This window comes from Gossypium hirsutum, chromosome A11, assembly GCF_007990345.1.
Source record: "Gossypium hirsutum isolate 1008001.06 chromosome A11, Gossypium_hirsutum_v2.1, whole genome shotgun sequence".
In the NCBI taxonomy this organism is placed as follows: domain Eukaryota; kingdom Viridiplantae; phylum Streptophyta; class Magnoliopsida; order Malvales; family Malvaceae; genus Gossypium; species Gossypium hirsutum.
The window spans coordinates 23,106,049-23,121,515 of record NC_053434.1 but is presented as its reverse complement, the minus strand read 5'-3'; the positions used below and the strand labels follow the sequence as shown (position 1 = coordinate 23,121,515).

The 15,467-nt window shown below is 33.1% G+C and overlaps 3 non-coding genes across 3 annotated transcripts; 2 read left to right on the top strand and 1 right to left on the bottom strand.

The window, feature by feature from the left end:
• The first annotated feature begins 1,208 nt into the window (after positions 1-1,208).
• Positions 1,209-1,280, top strand: TRNAD-GUC (transfer RNA aspartic acid (anticodon GUC)). Its single transcript has one exon. It is a non-coding gene; the product is annotated as a tRNA-Asp (tRNA).
• A 309-nt stretch (positions 1,281-1,589) lies between these two features.
• Positions 1,590-1,661, top strand: TRNAD-GUC (transfer RNA aspartic acid (anticodon GUC)). Its single transcript has one exon. It is a non-coding gene; the product is annotated as a tRNA-Asp (tRNA).
• Positions 1,662-1,707: 46 nt separating this feature from the next.
• Positions 1,708-1,781, bottom strand: TRNAV-AAC (transfer RNA valine (anticodon AAC)). The gene has a single exon. It is a non-coding gene; the product is annotated as a tRNA-Val (tRNA).
• Between the last annotated feature and the right edge of the window lie 13,686 nt (positions 1,782-15,467).

Genomic DNA, 15,467 nt, shown 5'->3' with positions numbered 1-15,467 from the left:
ATACGGTTGAGGGATCCAAAGAAAGAGAAGAAGATTTCCAAGCAATGATAGGAATTAGGAAGTACTGGATTGTCTTCTCATGGCCCCTCATTTTACCCTCCCAGGAACAATTCTTTTCGTGGGGCATATTCATGCCTAATAGTTGCACAATATCATCACTCAGTAGCTCATCATCAAAGCCTTATCCCTACCCCACCTTTTTTGGTACATGCACCTCTACCTGTCGATCAGTCTACTGCAAGTCAAAGACAATCAAAGAATACTCGAAGAAGAGCACAATTTAAGCCACTCGGTGTCTTTTACTCTAAATTACTACCCTAGCGTCATGAGAAGCAACTCCTTGAAAAAGTTCTAGTAAAGCCCCTTCACCCTCCGTAGCTGAGCTGGTATGATGATAATGCATATGATGATTACCATGATGAGACTCAGGGCCATTCCACGGAGAATTGCATGCATTTGAAGAGAAAAGTTCTAGCACTCATCAATAGCGGATAGCTGGATGGGGATGGCATGATGGAGAAATAAAGTATACAAGGTAGAGAAAGAGGGAGTTGTAGCTGTAGTCAGTTTTAAGAAATTTTTGTCGGTCTTTCTAAGAAAATCATTGTTTCTTTTATTTACTATTTCTTTTTTTTTCAATTTCAAGTGTTGCATTTCTTGTTTCTGATAAAATTGTATCAGATGCAGAGTAAACAAAGGGAAGCATGAAGGCTCTTCAAAGGGTCTGAGTCCCACCATTGTACTTTTTTCTTGTTCCTGAAATGAATTTCCTATACATAATAAGAAAAAACAAAACTAAACAAACAATTGATGTAAAAGGTTTAGTTAAGCAAATGAATGTAATTAAGTTATAAAGATCACAGTAAGAAATTGCGCTATTACCTACCAAATATACATCACCAATATCTGCACATTAGTTAAAGCTTAATAACATTTGAGAACAGACGTCAATTTCCATGAAACCAGACAACTTATTTTTGTTCCTTGAAATGTAATCAACTACGCATACTAGATTCCATACAAAAAGGAAAGTCGTTACCACAAGGTCGTAGTATAGTGGTAAGTACTCCCGCCTGTCACGCGGGTGACCCGGGTTCGATCCCGGGAGACGGCGATTTTAATTTTTTAACCTTACAAAAGAGGGGAAAAAAACTTATGCATATTTATATTTCTTTAAAAAAGAAAAGTTGTTTTGAATTAGCAACCAGGTCGTTGTAGTATAGTGGTAAGTATTCCCGCCTGTCACGCGGGTGACCCGGGTTCGATCCCCGGCAACGGCGATCTTAATTTTTTAACCTTTCAAAAGAGGGAAAAGATAGACAACTTATTTTTGTTCCTTGAAATGTAATAAACTTATGCATATTTATATTTCTTTAAAAAAAAAAGTTGTTACGGATTACCAAATAGGTCGTTGTAGTATAGTGGTTAGTTTTCCCGCCTGTCACGCGGGTGACCCGGGTTCGATCCCCGGCAACGGCGGTTTTATTTTTTGACCTCTCAAAAGAGGGAAAGAACTTATTTTTGTTCCTTTAACTTCTGCATATTTAGATTCCTTTAAAACAAAAAAGTTGTTACCAATTAGCAAATAGGTCGTTGTAGTATAGTGGTAAGTATTCCCGCCTGTCACGCGGGTGACCCGGGTTCGATCCCCGGCAACGGCGGCTTTAATTTTTATATTTTACGTTTTGGAAAAAAATTTGAAAAAATTGGCGTCGCCCGGACTTGAACCGGAGACCTTCTGTGTGTTAGACTGACGTGATAACCAACTACACCACGACACCAGATGGCAAATGTGTTTAAGGTAATATTATTTTTTGAATAAAAAAAAAGTAGATGTCGAGGTTCAAACCCTTAATTTAGTATCAACCAAAAGCATCATAAGTTTTTTTGTTGCTATACCAACAGTTTTGTTGATATATATTTGAGGATCAAACACCAATATTAATGTTTTTAAGATAAAAATATGTAAATTCAATATCGATATTGATATTTTTTAAAACATAATTAAGGAAATCGAAAGGTCCAAATCATCTTTACTTAAGATATTAAAATCCCAATTCAGATGGGTTTTGTTTAAGTAACAAACCACTCCCAAGCTCTCACCCCAACTTTTCTATTGTAGTCTGTAAGTTATTAGGTAAACTTTTATTATATATTATTTAGGTTTATTTATATTTTGGTCCTTAGTATTAATTGCAACGTGTTTGCGATTGTCTTATTTATCTATTGTAGGAAAGTGTTTGTCCACTCCAACGGAACTTACTTTTGTTGGAAAGTGTTTTATGTGAACTTTTGAATACTCAATTTTCTACTCTAACAAACACAATTGCTTGTTGGCCCAACGAGATTTTAAGGGAAAAAACTTATTTTGGACGGCAATAATGGAGCTTGGAAAGGGATAAGAAGCCCCCAACCCTCCTTTTATCAAAGACTTGACGGAAATAAACAAGACCATCCATTTTTTCCCTTCTCTTTTCTCTTCATCATTATTTCTTATATTTATTTCGAGAAACTAGGTTTTTTACCTTAATAATATAAAAAATATATATCAAAATAAGTTGTTCGAAAGATTAAGTACTAAAATGGTACATTTAAATTGGTAGAGGGTGGTGCATAGGCGGCACCACCTTCATTTTCTGACGGAATACAGTAAAAAAAAAATTATTTTATGTAGTGGAGGGTGTCAAGTAGGCGGCACCAGTGGAGGGTATCAGATAGGCGGCACCAGTTGTGCCTATCTGACAACGGCACACCCAGTATATTCCCCCCAGTCCCTCATCCTTCTCGTATCAATTTGAAAAAAAAATTAGCTGAACAAGAGAGGGAGAAGAGAAGAAATAAAAGAAAATGTAATTTTTTTATTGTTATTTTCAAATATAATAGATTATGATAAGAAAAAAAATTTGTTAGTATTATATAGTTTGTTTAGTGTTATTTTTATGTTTTGTTTTAAAGTTATTTTGTTTATTGTGATTTGTTAGTAAGTTTTGTGTTTAGATTATTGAGAATGTTACCTTGTAAAGTTTTTTTAATATATTTGATATTGTTAGAAATAGATTATTATCATTCATTAAATTTTTTATGTAAGCATTTTTATGTTGTTTGAAATTGTTTTGAGATTTTTTTGTTAATTTTATAACAGATTGAGTATTGAAGATGGATAATCAATTTTTCATATGCGTTTATTTCGACCGCAATCATCTTGACACCAACTGTTGGATGTATATTTGAAACACGACAACAAATAGCAATGAGATTTAATAGAAATGTCTCGTTGGATTATATGAAGGGAAAGATTAACACAAAATTTGTTAGAAATTGTGGGAGAAGGTTCTTGAAACTTTTCTACAAGTTTTCAGTTTCGACAGATCCCATCAAATTCACCAAAATAGAATTTGTAGACGACGAAGTCGTGGAGACAATTAGGGGTGTTCAGTCGGTTAATCGGTCCCGAAATAACATTAACCAAATGAACCGACCCTTCAAAATTTTTAACCGTTAACTGAATCGAAATTTTTTCAAAAAAATTAACCGAACCGAAGTTTTTTCGGTTAATTCGGTCGGTTAACCGAATTAACCGAAATTATATGTTTTCTTAATTTTTGGTTAAAATAAGTATAAAATTAACCGAATTAATCGAATTAACCGAATTACCCGAATTACCTGAATTACCCAAATTAACCGAATTATTTGTATAAAATTATATATATTTTTTTTATTTTTATTTTTAGATTTTGATTTTGATTTATTAAATTATTTGTAATTTTTATGATTGAGTTGGGTAATTGGGTTGGTTGGGTACTTGGGTTAATATATATTAGATTGGGTATTTGGGTTTATGTTGGATTGGGTTTGAGTGAATAGTGGGCTATTTATATATTATAATTTTATTTATTAATTTTTTGCTTAAACTGAAAAAATTCGGTTAACCGACCGATTTCAAACCGAATTAACTGTTAACCGAAAACTAAAAAATTATTAACCGACCTCCGACCGAATTAATTCGGTTAACAGACCGATTAATCAAATTTGGTTGGTTAACTGAATTTTTTCGATTTTACCCGAATTTTGCACACCCCTAGAGACAATGATCGCTCTTTATTGTGGGAATCGAAGTGACAAAAATGTACCTATTTACTTATTTGTTGAGTTAGCCGGTATTGAGCGTAATTAAGATCTCACTACATATGGTGAAGAACATGGAACTCAAGAACCGTGCGTGGTGGCTCCAGTATCGTACATTGATAGTGAATCAACTATACACGGGATCAATATTGATCTTAATGTTACACCTGATATTGATGTGGTTGGTGATGATAGATACGATAGTAGTAATCATTGTGATCAAAAGGTCGATAATGATAGTGGTCCCGATGTGGACGATGTCCCCGATGATATTGACGACTAAGACGTGAATGATAATGAAAACATTAACGTGTCTTCAGTCGAGAACCAGATTTGACGTATTGAGATACATAATAATCCTGGGCCATACATGTCACTTATAAAACCCGACGCGGTGCACGTAGCCTAGTTTTCAGAGTACCCTGAAATACTTCCTGCTCACCGACTGGCCATAAATTTCGATCCCAAAGAGTTGTTCATAGGCTAGAGATTCGAAAGTAAGAAAGAGTGCGTATTTGTTATTAAGCGGTATAGCATGAATATATCAATGGACTACAAAGTCGCAGTGTCTAAACCGACATTATATATTGGAGAGTGTTGAAAGTCAGCGGAAGGCTGCCATTGATGAGTACAAGCTGCATTTATTCAAAATTCGTAGATGTGAGAGATACGAAAATTTTTTGGGCCTCACACATGCACATTAACACATATGACAAAAGATCATCGAAAACTTGATTTGAAAACTATCTGTACATGTATCATGCCAATGGTGAAGGACATGCTGACCATTAAAGTTTCGGTACTGATTGCCGAAATGCAGGTACGGTTCCAGTATTGAGTATCATATTAAAAGGCATGGATAACTAAATGGAACAATTATACGATGATTTTGATGCGTCGTATAACGAGCTATAAGGATAGATAGCTGTTATACGGGAGCACGTACCGGAGACTATCATTGAGTTACAGACACGAACTTATTACGGCCCGGATGACCAACTACAACCGAGAAAAAAATTTCATTGGTTGCTCTAGACATTCGATCCATGTGTGCACGTATTTCCCCACTACAAACCGTTTGTGCAAGTGGATGAGACCTGGTTATATGAAAAATATACACAGATCCTATTTCTTGCGGTTGCTCAAGCCGACAATAAGAACGTGCTCCCGATAACATTTTCCGTCGTAGATAAAGAGAATATGGAATCGTGGGAATTCTTCCTTACCAACCTGCGGAGCTATGTTATCAGTAACGATAATATTTGCATCATCTCCAATAGAGGGTGTAATACCCCCTAACCCCTAGCCGTCACCGGAATAGGGCTACGAGGCATTATCGGGCTTATACACTAACATTTATACAAAATCGAGTCATAAGCTTTACATTCTAGATCAATTCTTATCAAATTTCATCTTAAAGTCCTTAATATGGGCCTACAGGGCCCAATATATGTTTTAGAAGTGATTCGGGACTAAACTGACAACTTTAGAAATTTTTCCTTAAAGATAAGGGCACATGCCCCTGTGGTCTGGGACATGCCCGTGTGGCCTGCCCGTGTGCAGATTCTGGTTTATTCACACGGCCGTGGAACTAACCTATGGCCAATTCTGACTTTTCCACACGGCCTGGGCAGACGCCCATGTGAATTGGTCGAGTGAAAACATAATTTTTTACCATTTTAAAGCTATTTTCACATGCTAAACACACCCTATTCATGCCCAAAACATTTACTTATATATCTTAATCAAATAACATTCATCAAACCCTTCAAACTTAGCAAATTCTCATTCATTCATTTCATTACCTCTTAAGGATTATGCACCACATTTACATTCAAAATATAAAACATTTACAAGTGACAAACACCAAACCTAGTACATGCCACATTTCTAAAAGATAGATGCATCACCAAAATTGAGCTGAGGTCGGGATTGACACGGATGCTTGACTGAACTTCAACTTTACCTAACCTGCGTACGAAAAACAACCGTACTCTGAGTATTGGAAATACTAGTGGTATTTTCATAATTCAAATTATAACAACAATAAAATATCATAACATACATAGATAATTAGCAAATCATACATACAAATCATATATATATAAATTCATACCAAACTATCATATTTCCATTATATCATTTCCAATGATAAATCCAATAAATCATCAAAAGGATTTCAAATAACTCATGAACCTTTGATTCATCTCTCAACCACATATAATTATTCAATTCACATTTCAAATATAAACACTTCATAAACCTTTGGTTCATGCTTTCAATCTCTTTACAAATTTCATCTCACATTCCATCTTACAATATCACATTCTCATTTCATTCAATAGCTCAATTAATCAAATTCATTTGATTTTATTATTTCACTTATTTTCCCCTATTAACATGACTCAGACTTTGGCGGATACACGGATCCAGCCAACACACCAGAATGGCGACCAACGCCTTATCGGATAGTTCGAAGCAAATAAGTGACAACCAACTTCTCATCGGCTAAGCCGAAGCAGAGTGGCGACCAACGCCTCATCGAATCTATCCGAAGTAAATAGGACACACTAAGTGTCTCATCGACTCGAGGTCGAAGAATCCCTAAACTCTTCCTATCCTATGGCATGTCAACTATATCCACCCTAGCCCGACTAGTTAATAAGGTATCAAAATCACATATTCATATCACTTTCACTTTCATTTGATCGTAATCATTCGAATTCAAATCCATCGCAATAACAATTCAATCACAATCTCAAATTCACCATATATCATTATACAATTCAATTTCACACATGTATACATTCATCAATCAAATCCAATTCAAATATCACTACTTACCTCTCATTCAAATTCCATACACATATATTAAAATTAAACATTTAATAAGAAATAACTTGAATTATGATAATACAAACTGATATTTTTCTCGAGCTATTCCTCGATCACTTTTTCCTTTCCCTTTTCATTCAACAACAGTTTCGGTGCTACGTTAGCTACGAAAAATTATACAATTAAAATTTATCAATACACTAATTCATAAATCACATTTTCACTTTCTATCAAACTTTTACAAAAATTCCAATTTCGTCCTTTTTCCATAACCAATCTTTTTCTTTAACTTAATCTTCATATTTTCATTTAATCATCTCATTAATAAATTCTAGCTCATAAAATTCATCATAAAACATAACTTTTGAGCTCCTTTCAATTTAGTCCCTACTTAAACCTAACTTAAAATTCTTTTAACAATTCACTCATTTTTTACTTCTAACTTAAATTTCTATCAAACTAACCCATAAATCCTCAAATTATTCATCTAAATAAACATCTAAAATTTATTATTTTTCTTCATATTAACCTCATACATGTAGAACTTTGAATTAGGATTCCATACACATAAAAATCACAAGAAAAAAAACTAAATCAACTTACCAATCAAGCTTTAAGCCCTTAACCTTCAATTTTCCCTTTTTTCTTTTTCTTTTCTTCTTTCTTTCTCTCTTTCATGTTCCTTTCTCTGTAACTTTCTGTTCTTTTTCTTTTGTTTCTTCATTAGAATTATTCTTTATTTCATTTTATTACCTTATTTGCTTAATTAATATTTAATTATAAAATATCTATATAATAACAAATAAAAATAATACATGTGTCTTTATACACACATGTACACATGTATTAATCCCACACCATACATTTTTCATTATCTCATTTAATAGATAAAATATAATAATAGTAATAATACTAATAATAATAAGTAAATATATTTTACTTAATAAATAAGTAAATATATATATAACATACATTTGTACTAATAATTTAAATACACATGTATTTATTCTCTATCTTACACATGTCACTAATTTGGTTTAATTACTAATTTAGTCTTTGTCACTTTTCTCTATTTTATACTTAAGTTTTATACTCTATTCAATTTAGTCCTTTCTTGCTAATTACTTTTAATTAAAAACAAATTCACCTAATTAAAATCTAATTCAACCAACTAACTTCATAAATATTTTTAATAAATATTTACGGCCTCGTTTTCCTAAGACGGAGGCCCTAAATTCACTTTTCTGGTACCCGTGAAATATAGGTCGTTACAGAGGGAAATGTTTAATTACTGCCATTAGGCGTTCCAGTGTGCCATGGAGATCTGGCACATCACAGCTAACTTCCAACGAGATTATAAGACTGCAGACTGTAATAGACAAGTTTTGAGAATCGGTAATTGATAACCTTATCTTTTCAATATAAGTTTTAATGTTTTAGTGCAATACTGTAACTTATATTTTCTTAATACATATACAGCGCACGAGCTAGAGCCACATATTTTCTGCCAAACAATGACTCGACTTGAGAGTGACATGGAAGGTCAAACGAACACTTCTTTGTGGCAGTAGTTGGGTACCATGGAGCCGTGGCAATGAGCTCAAAGTTTTGACGAGGGCTTTCGTTATAGTAAAATGACCACAAACTTGGTGGAGGGGATCAACGCTATGTTGTTGAAAACACGACATCTTCCGATTTTATCTTCTTCTCGGCTACATTCTACAGGTTGGCTACCTTAATGCCAAGAATGAGTCAGCAACAAGTCAACCAAATAGAGACGAGACACGTGTTTTTCGAAGATGCCAGGGATACAATAGTTGCAAAACATCGAATGGTGAGGTCGATAAATGTAGAAATATATTCATGACATCTTGAAACGTTTCGAGTTACGGAGACCATCAGTCGTCGACCCGGTATACGGCCTAGGTCCTATGGAGTTGATCTCCGGAACAGATGGTGCGATTGCAGGAGGTTCCAAACACTTCATTATCCATGTGCACATGTCATGGCAGCGTGTGCTAAAGTTTCGCTCAATGTTGAACAATTTGTCGATGATGTGTATACACTCGAGTGTACATCGCGTGTTTGAGAGAATGAGTTCCCCATCCTACCTGACCTGTCTACGTGGGAGGTGCCTCTGACGACTTTCAAGCTTGTCCCAGACAGAGGGTTGCGTAGGAATCCGAGAGATCATCTGCAATTATCTAGAATTCGTAATGAAATGGACATTAGGGAGAAATCTGACAGTAAGCGTTGTGGATTATGCAGATTAACTGGTCATAATCAGAGCAAATGCCCGTAGCGAAACTATCATATTGGACAATCGTCACAATCGGGTGAGAATTGAGCTTATGTAATCGTTAGCGAAAATATTATGGTTGTAATGTATTTAATTTATATAACATAATTTATATTACAAAGTTTGTTCCAATTAGATTATGGTTGTAATGTATTTAATTTATAGAATATAATTTATATTACAAAACTAAGTTTGTCACAAGTTTTAGTGTTTTAATGTAGTAATTTTGCAATTAATCTAATTTATGACCACAAATTTTATTCTAATTTTTAAAGTTCTAATTAATCTAATTAAATATATACAAAGATTGTCTTTTCCTTGATTTATATTTTTTAGAATAAAAAAGTAAAAACTTTGTAATATCAAAACCGCAAGAAACCCCTAAAATTGATAGTTTGAAGGTGTGGTCTTAGGGGTATATTTTTGCGAGGGTCGACGTTCACGTTGTGAATGATTGCGATGATCAACATATTCTTTAGACGCAGATGGGGGTGTGTGAAACATGAAAGAAAAATCATATGCCCCAAACGACATCGATGAATTTGATCAGGATTAGTGTCATACTGCGGTGGATACGACCTAGGAGGAGTGGAGTATTGCAGTGGATACGGACCGAGCGAGTGCTATATTGCGGTGGATACGGGCCGAGATGAGTGTTGTACTACGGTGGATATGGAATAAGAGGAGTGTTATATTGCGGTGGATATGACCCAAAGATATCAAACCTGGAATGGTACCCGTGTCCTGACGAGCCCGGTAAATAGCCATTGACTGATAAATTCAGATGATAAGAACTATCAGCCGAATGTGTAAACAATCACTCGGACTCAGCCTCTGGTTGTGGCTCATTTTCGGGCTTGGGATCTTGCTCTGGCTCTGGCTCGGCCTTTATATCAGCCACTGGCTCGTATGTCTCAGGTCGATGTATGTGCGGAAAGACTATAATCGACTGCCCACCAAGTAAATATGGATTTCCCGTCGTAGAATACCATTATATGTACTCTAACGATGGTTGCAAATCAGAAGAAATCTTCATTTGATGTCTTCGCGCCATCTGGTTATCCCACAGTGCAATATATTTTCGGTACATAACCCCCAATTATTTCCATGTTTTTCTCTCTTGGTGATCAAGTGAATCTTTCCCATCTGCATTGGGGAATCCGGGATGTACTGGATGCAACCAAACTGTCGGAGCACTCAATCCCAGTTGTACCACTCGACTCTCTGGAAATTGATAATTGGTGCGTTAATACACTACAGGTGAGAATGAATATGGGCAAACGGGGGTATAACAGCCACAATTTCTGGTCTTCGATACGGCATCCAAATAAACTGCACGATTAATAACATGGTTAAAATTTAACACGGTTCGAGTAAGATATACAAAATAATTACATGTTATGAACATTGAATAACTTACCCCTTTCCTGGCATATTGTTCAATCACCAGACGATATATCGGAACAGTGTGCGAACTCCCGATACCCATATAAAACTTTATCTACGAAAACAAATTTCAAGTAAATATAGTATCGTTAGAATAATAACATTATAAAGAAATTGTCAATTAATAACAAGTTAAATTTTATCACCTGTTCATTAGTGGAAATACGTATGGTTGGTGCCTAATCGATGCCAAGAATGGCATTCGATAAAGAGCCCATAACTGCAGCAATACAAGGCATCTACTTCTATCTACGGTATCAGGCTTTGTCGTCTGACAAAGCTCACGATACAACATAGCCAGAACAGCGAAACCCCAACTATACGAGCGAACATTTTGCAAATCAACTAATAGGGGTAAATACATCAAATGAACCCTATTGTTGTTCGCATCAGGCATCAATACACCCCCTATAATATGCATAATGTACGCTCGAGCTGCGCACATCAACTCATGCTCAGTGGCATTAACTGATAAAAGTTCAAAATTGGCTTTCAGCTATTAAAATTTCAAACCTGTAAAATTTGACTCATCATTGACGGGCAAGACTCTTAGTAGGCTATAACAAAGGGCAGTCAGCTCAACTATCACACTTACGCTCGTTACGGCGCTCCCGTCGGTTGGGATATTAAATCATACCGCATATCAAACGTTCGGATCAATGTTGCTAACCTGAATCTAGCTAACTCCAAGTAAAACACCAGTCGTGCATCAGAAGAATATCCTAAACCATTCACCCAACCCTTTAATGTGCGGTACGGGCCCTAACAGTGATAAATTATAAAAAATAGTTATAATGACATAATTTTCATAAATTACGTAGATCTTTTTTCAAGAGAACCCGTGATTAACAAATAACAATATATTACCATATTATTAATTGTGTTTGATATGCGACCATCATTTTTAATCAATTGAGCCATTGCGATACCTACAATTTCAAAAAAAATTTGGTTATGAATTTTAATATTTGATGGATTTTAAATATTTTTCAAAATACCTAAATTTTATATTTTTCTTTTAATTACAAAAAAATACTAAACAATTTTTTCCACATCAAAATATTAAAATACTAAAAATAATATGCCAAAAATATATAAAAAAAAACATAACATAAACGATACATGATAAATACGAATATTTTTATTACTATTTTAAAATGATAATAAGTAAATTATTATATTAAAATACTAAAAATAACATGCAAATAACAAAAACGTAATAAAAACATAACATAAGCAATACATAATAAATACGAATATTTTTATTATTACTTTAAAATGAAAATAAGTAAACATTTTTGGTTTTGTAAAAAATAGAATATAGGTAATGACAATATATCGCAAAGAAAAGAGAAATAAAAATAAAGAACACACAGATTTTACGTGAAAACTCTTTCGGGAAAAAAAACCTCTGGCAAAGGAGAAGAAAATTCACTATGTCGAATTCAAATTTAAATACAAGAGGAATAGATTATGTCTATTTATAGGCTTGAAAAGCCATATTCTAATATGAGTGTAGTGAGATTGAAACACCTTATTCTAATCAATATAAAATAGATAGAATTTAATAAGGTTTAAAAAACCTTATTCTAAAATAAAATAAAAGAAGTGTAGTTCTATATGGATTTTACTTTTATTTTATTTTACCATTGTATTTTATTTAAATAAGGATTCAGGTCACTTAATTCTAACAATTTCGACCTTGACACGAATTCTCAATGAACAAGTTCTTCATCGCTAACTCTCAGCGAATAAGTTCTCCACCTTTACCATAAAACCACTTAATGGTTTAACTTAAACAATGAACACCAACCAAGTCTAAGCAATGCTAAAACTTGGTTATAGGAAGTGACTTAGTCATCATATCTGCAGGATTTTCATGAGTACTAATTTTGCTCATAACAATATCACTACGAGCAATAATATCGTGAACAAAATGATACCGAACATCAATGTGTTTTGTTCTCTCATGAAACATTTGATCTTGTGTAAGGAAGATCATCAGTAATCGCCATGTACTCAGCTTCAGTAGTAGACAAAGGGACTGTAGTTTGCAAAGTGGCTTTCCAACTAATTGCACAACCTCCGATTGTGAAGACATAACCTGTGAGAGATCTTCTTTGTAACACCCCTAACCCGTATACGTCGCCGTATTAGGGTTACGAGGCATTACCGAACAAACACAACCATTATTATTATTATTATTATTTTACTATGTTTTAAACTTACTAATACAAACTAATTCATAATTTATTCTTGATGTAACCAATCAAGACATATAATCAAGTTTCAATCATACTAATTATCATTTATACAAATAGACTTATACTATGGTTGAATCATTTAAATCAATTACATTGAACATTCAACCTAGAATATATAAAACTAAGTTTAAACATAATGATCAAGCCATGTTTAACTAAACCGAATTTAAGCATAGGAAATAAACCATTAAAACATATTCGTTAATACCAAATTCAAAACAAAAAGAGATAAGCCATTTTCGCATGGCTCATATTCACATATTCCAAAAATTTAAACATATTAACTAGACTATACATGCCATAGGTTTGAGTTCAAAATATATAAAATACCAAAGACGGTCGATAGTGTGATAGATTATGCTGATGATCCCCGAGCTCGTAACGAGTCTCCAAAATCTATAAGAATAGATAGACAAAGATAACCAAAGTAAGCTTTTATAGCTTAGTAAGTCTATAGCGTATATAAAAATACATATAAAAGAATCACATAATTATTTAAGTAAATTTATCGAAATCACAAATATCAAATATAATTACTAACCAAACATTTCTATATTAAGTCATTTTGTTTAAATCTAAAAGAATGTATATTTAACTAATATACATAAACGGACTAAGGTATATACATTATATGCATAAAATCAAATTACTATCATAATCATTATCTGCATATACAGATTTTTAGAGTACTTGTTATTCATACTTCATCAGATCCATTTATATATTTGTTCAATTACATATACCAAAGGCATAATTTTTATACTTATAAACTATAAAGGCCGAATACACATATTCACTTATACCCACCTATGCCGAATGCATACATATATACACTCATAAATATCCAACAATTTTCATGACATCCGATATATATATATATACATACTCACTAATCACAAAGATTCGAACAATTATATACTCATCAACATCTTGAAACAATATTCATACATTCATCCATTTCATATAAAATCATATCTATATTTATACCAAATGCTTAGAATCACTTAATTCATCATATTCGGATCACCGGCACTTAGCCTGCTAGGCTTATAGCCTGATTCAGATCACCGGCACTTAGCCTGCTAGGTTTATAACCTGATTCATATCACCGGCACTTAGCCTGCTAGGCTTATAGCCTGATTTAGATCACCGGCACTTAGCCTGCTAGGTTTATAACCTGATATAATTCACCGACATCAAGTCTGCTAGGCATTAAGCCTGAAAATCTCAAATACAAGGATGATCTTATGTATAATTCTTTATGTTTACATAAGTTTTACTCACTAACCGTATCTTCGTAAGAATTGAATTATATTCAATTCTTCATAGCAAACAAACATTCGATCACATATGTATAATTTACAACATTAAAATTCAGCTCAAAGAATTTGTAGCCTATATTCGAACCACATATGTATGTGAAATTCATACATTAAATTCAGCTCAAGAACTTGAAATATATATATTCGAACCATATGTATGTAAAATTCATACATTAAATTCAGCTCAAAGAACTTATATCATACATTCAAACTATATATATATATATAATTCATAACTTTAAATTCAATTCATGAAATTAAATCTTACATTCGAACTACATATCCATGTAAATTCTACTATTAGTTTCATATCATTGAACTTAAAGCATACTTTAATTAATATACATGTAATTTATACCGTTAATTTTAACCTCCCAAAATCAATTTCTATGTTCGGCTTTCACATAGAAAAATCATCAAGTTTTATTCAATTTATATACTATTAGTACCAGCTTACTAAATGTATGATAGATATATTTATATAAATTCCAATTTAATAACATTTAAATTGCTATTAGACTTACCTCGGTTATCGACGAACACAGTCGACTACTCGACTACTTTTGACTTCCCCCGATCCAATTCCGTTTTCTTCGTTTCTCGATCTAAACATATTAAAATTAACTTTTTTATTCAATAATTCATTTAGTTTAGTCCAAAAACACACAAATGGGCAAATTACCAATTTGCCCTTGACATTTCACACTTTTTGCAATTTAGTCTCTATTTAAAAAATATATATAAAATTAACAAACTTTCATTGTACCATAGCTTAGCCGAATATTCAATAAGCTCATGTAAGTCCATGCATGACATATATTTCACGTTTTAGTCCCTCAATTTACACTTTTCTTAATTTAGTCCTTAATACACATTTTTTATTAAAAATTACTAATTAAAACATGAAAAATCTAACAACATATATTTATTTTCCATCATCCAATAACAAAAACAACAAACTCTCTTCAATGGCATATCACAAAATACACAACCAATTCAAAAATTCAAGCATGGGCTTTAAAGATAACTTAGCAACGATCTCAAAAACGTAAAAATTATCAAAAACTAAAATCAAACTAACCTTGAATTGAAATCCCTAAGATGGCCGAATGTTAAAGCTTGAAGAACAAAGTTTCATTCTTTTGTTTTCGGTCATAAGAAGATGAAAAATAATGA